Here is a 5,000-nt window from a genome sequence, read left to right on the forward strand (position 1 = left end):
AGAAGTATTCCGGGACTTCAAAACTATATACAAGTATACATGCATCCATACCTCTATACATATATACATATATATATATATATATATATATATATATATATATATATATATATATATATATACATATATATATATATATATATATATATATATATATATATATATATAGATAGGTTCATAGGTTCATACTAGGCTATCTGCCGTAGGGCATTTATAAGCCTAGCCAGAGTGTGTGTGGCTTTCACCACCCTTAGGATGAGAATACTATACCCATTAGTTTGCTGTGCCTCTGTCCAGCAGTGATACAGAGATGATTCCCGGGGTAAACCTACGATCTCCCATCCACTCGTCAAGATTTCTCTTGAACAGAGTCAGTGAGGGGCTCTGCCTCACATGGACTGGGATTCTGTTCCATAGTGTAGGGAGTCTCTGGGTGATGAATCTGTCCCTCCAGCACGCCCTATTTATATCCGTGTTGAGGTTTAAGTCTCTTGCTCTCATGGCTCTGGTGGATTTGGATTTTTTGAGGTGGAGCATGTCCATTAATTCCAGGTTGGACATGGCCTTGTATGTCAGGCACAGATCACCTCTGAGCAGACAGTATGCGACTGAATAGAGCTGGAGTTTCTTCAGTCGGGCATCGTATGACATATATTTGAGCCCCTTTATCCTTTTGGTGAGGAACTTTTGGGATCTTTCCAACTGCTGCAGGTGTCGGGTAAGGTACATTCCGAATGGGGCGTTGTACTCAATCATTGGTCTGATAAGTGAAGAGTACAGGGTACAATGACCTCTCCTGATCTGGATGTGAATCCCTTCATGATCAGGTGGGCAATGTAGAAGGTCTTCCTAACCACTTTGGCAATGTGAGTGTCAAAAGAGAGGTTACTGTCAACTTGGGTCCCCAGGTCCCTGATAACTTCTTCCGTGTTTAATGGATTACCACCTATGTGGTAATTAGGGGTTACCTTGTTTTTCCCAAAGGGTATGACTATACATTTTTGGCATTTAGCTTAAGGTCATGGCTCTGGCACCAGTTATCCATTTCTATGAGACCTCTCTGGAGGATGTCTGTGTCTGATGGAGTGTCAATTATGGTGCCCAGTTTGCAGTCATCTGCAAATTTTGTCAGCCACAATCCCCCTATGTTTGCCTGCACTTCAGAAAAATAAATGCCGAACAAGAGGGGGCCCAGGACTGAGCCCTGTGGGACACCGCTCGTGACCGGCTTAGAGTCTGACATGGCACCAGCAACTCTAACCCTGTGTGTTCTGTCCTTGAGCCAGTTTGCAACCCATCTTGTGACATATGGGTTTACATCTAAGCTGGTGAGCTTTTCTATGATGCCCGAGTAGGGTATTGTGTCGAACACTTTTGCTAGGTCAAGGTAGGCTGTGTGAACTGCCTTACCCTCATCAATGGCCTTAGTGACTGTTTGACTGTTTCGAAAAAGTCGACCAAGTTCAAGAGGCAGGATCTGCCCTTGACAAAGCCAAATTGGGTAGGATCCAGTGTCTGTAGGTCCCCAATGTCTTTATTTATGAGTTCCATTATGATCCTTCTCCATAGCTTTGCAGACAAGGCTCGTCAAGCTTATGGGGCGGTAATTTCCAGGGTCCGTAGAAGTACCGCCTTTGTGGAGTGGGACCACAGTTGCCGTACGCCATTCTTTGGGTACGTATCCTGTAGTAAGGCTAAGATTAAACATCAGCCTTATGTGTGGGTTTAGTTCCTCATTGAGTTCGTGTAGCACACAGCCGGGGACACCGTCCGGTCCCATTGATGCTGTGTTTTTGCTTTAGAGAGCAGCTCTCACCTGGGCATCTGAGATGTTTGGGAGGCTAGACTCTGGTGGGATAGATATTTCTCCTTTTGGGGGGGGGGAGAGAAATTTGCACTGAACCTGTCTGCCAGTATGTTGGCAATGTCTGTGGGTTCAGTGATTTTTTTATCATTTTGGACTAATTCTGAGCATATCTGGGAGTTTCCACCCAGGTTTCTAACATAGCTAAAGAAGGCTTTATGATTGTCTTTTGTGTCATTAGCGATTTTTCTCTCAAAGTTGGCCTTGGATGATTTTATGAGTGATCGTAGTTTTTTGCTAGTATTGATCAGAGATGCCTTCCCTTTTAGGATTTTGCTCTGTCATGTAGTAGCTTTCTCCTCTTGTTGTAGAGTTTGTTTATGGCTGGGGTCCACCAGACCGGGCGCCTGCCTTTGGTGGAATGGGTCTTGGTTTTATTAGGGATTGCTTGATCCATACATTCCTGGAGGTGCTCGTAGAAGGCATTTGTAAGGGTTTCAGCAGCGTGGGTTGTGGTTTCCACTGGCTCGGGGGCCTTGAAGGGTACCACTCCAGTCTTAAGAAGTGTGAAGTTTGCTTTTGAGAAGTTCTTCACTGTGGTCTTTTTGCTGGGGTGGGGCGGGATGTGGATCTCCAGTGAGATTAATTTATGGTCTGATCTCACCAATGAGGGATATACTTCCGGTGTGGAGCATTTTGTCCCCATGTTTGTGATGATCAGGTCTAGTATATTTTCTCCCCTTGTGGGAATGGTGACTAGTTGTTCCATAGCATTTGAGTTTATGAACTCAATGAACCTTTGGGCTAGGGTGTTGGGGCTTGAGTAATGTTCCCAGTCTATGTTTGGGTAGTCGAAGTCACCCAATATGATGGTGTTTGGAGAGACATTCATACTCTCCAGTGTCTTCAGGAAGGCTGTGTGGGTTTCCTGAGTTTGAGAAGGTGGTCTGTAGCATGTTACAAACTGTAGGGCAGTTTTCCCTATGGTTAATTGCATCTGGATGGTCTCCGATGCTTCGTGCGTTGCCACTAACCTGGAGGTGTGGGTATCCTTTATGAATATGGATACTCCCCCTCCTCTTGTGGTTCGGTCCGGATTTTGGGGCCGGAACGCATGATAACCTGATAGTGCTGGGGTGCTCTCAGGAGCCTTGAACCAGGTTTCAGTCACAGCACAGACATCGATGTTCTCCATACTGAGGAGGGCTTCGAGGGCGTGCATCTTGAGGTTTAGACTTCTGGCATTGAGCAGTATTACCCTTAGTTTTTCTCCATTTTTGTTTTCTAGGGCGGTAGGTTTATCATTTAAGCCCTGCCTAAAAAAGGCACTATGGGGTGGCAAGAGCCTTTGCCAATATCCGGAAGCCCAGGGTGACAGGTGCAAGCCGCCCTTGAAGCAGCGTGGCTTGTCAAGCATGTCATCCCAGGCAGACAGACATTGGATCCCTTAGAATGACACCAGTAATTAAGCCAATTATTAAAGCTGATCATTTTGTCTCTGTATTGTGGCATCATTCTTGGTGAGGGTAGGATACTGCTCAGGGTCAGGGTCATACCGCCTGGGCTACATAATCTGAGAGCTCCTCTATGTCTCTTTTCATGTAGTCCAGGGAGGTACGCCTCAGGTCGCTCACACCGACATGGACAATGACTGAATCATACTTGTACTTGCTGTGGAGTGACCTGAGTGCTTGTGTTATGTGGCGGATTCTAGCGCCTGACAGGCAGCTTACTGTGATCTTTTCCTTGTTCAGTCTGGTGAGTGGGACGCCAGTGTGTCTGACTATGGAGTCACCTATAACAAGTGTGTCTGGCATTGTGTTTGGCCTTAAGGGCTGTGACTGTTTAGCACACTGACTTTGAGAACTATGTGTTGCATGTCTTATGTCTTGAGGTGGCAGTTGCTTGGGTGTCTGCTTTGGAGGCCTCTGTAGTTTTGGTAGATTTTGATCAGTGCCTCCGAGTATGTCTTTGTGTGTTTATGTGTTTGTTTTGCAGTTGTGATAGTTCTATGTGAAACTGGGTTTGTGGTGTGCGTGGTTTCCTTCTCCTCCTGTCTGGTCTTGCCAGTCCTGAGTTGAGAGAGCTCAGCCTCCAGTTTGGCTATATAGTTGCATCTCTCACATGTATTTGTGTTTTGTGGGAGAAGGAGTGGGTTGTCTGTGTACATGAGGCAATTGTAACATTGCCTCAAGATGCCCAGATTCACCAGCTGAACAGGAGAGGACGCTAGCAACTGACCCTTCGACATGCTAGAAAAAAGTGAAAAAGTTTGCTGTGTAACTGAGTCAGAAGGGACCTATAGGGAAATGGGTACTCAAGGGGATTCTAGGCTAATGTAGTACTTTGTTTAGTATACAAGTACTTTACCTATATAAAAATGCTTTAGGAGCAAGTGCTGAGCTTTTGAGATAGAGAATAGACTGTTTAGATTGCAAGTAGAGAAGTTCTAAGGGAAAAATTGAAGAGCAGACTTTACGGAGCCAGAAATAGTTTAACCTTGTTTAACTGGCGCTGCCCGATGGTGCTCTATGGGCAACTCCGCGCTAAAGCGGGCTTTATAGCAGGGGGTTGAAAAGAGCTAGGAATTGACCCAAAATGGCCAATAGACTACAAGTTTCTGGCTAGAACCACTGCTCTAGGGACAAATAGGCTGCTCATTGCTCCCCACTCCCACTGGTGAACAAAGAAGCTTCCCTTTATCCAAATAAGGATATGGAATAGCACAGGAACCAAGCCAAAGCCCAGAGATCAGCAAACTCTGAAGACTGGACTATTCTAGTTCAGTAAGGTGGGAAAACAAGATTTTTTTTTTTTTTTTGCAGAAAACAGACAGTAAATGCTATAAATGCTTTTAAACGGCTAGCGCACTTGAGTGTGTTAGCCTACAGGTAAAATTAAGCAACAATTAACTTTTTTAAAAGTGCAAAACAGTTAATCAACACAAAAACAGTTTAAATAGAATGCAGAGCTGTATAAACAGGCTAAAATGCAGTCGCTAAGCAGTAAATAATCAAAAAGCCAGAAAAAATACTTAAATCAGTTATAGCAAATACAGTTATAACAAATGCTCTGAAATATAGTGTATATTTCCAAAATGTTTGAGAAGGACAGTCAGAACACAAGAAGGTTCAGGCGAAAGAGAAAAAAAAAAAAAGTTTTGTTTTACTTTTTGAAAGGGAAAAAGAAGGAACAG

The sequence above is a fragment of the Protopterus annectens genome, chromosome 7.part0 (genome assembly GCF_019279795.1).
Source record: "Protopterus annectens isolate FY-2018-M chromosome 7.part0, PAN1.0, whole genome shotgun sequence".
In the NCBI taxonomy this organism is placed as follows: Eukaryota; Metazoa; Chordata; order Ceratodontiformes; family Protopteridae; genus Protopterus; species Protopterus annectens.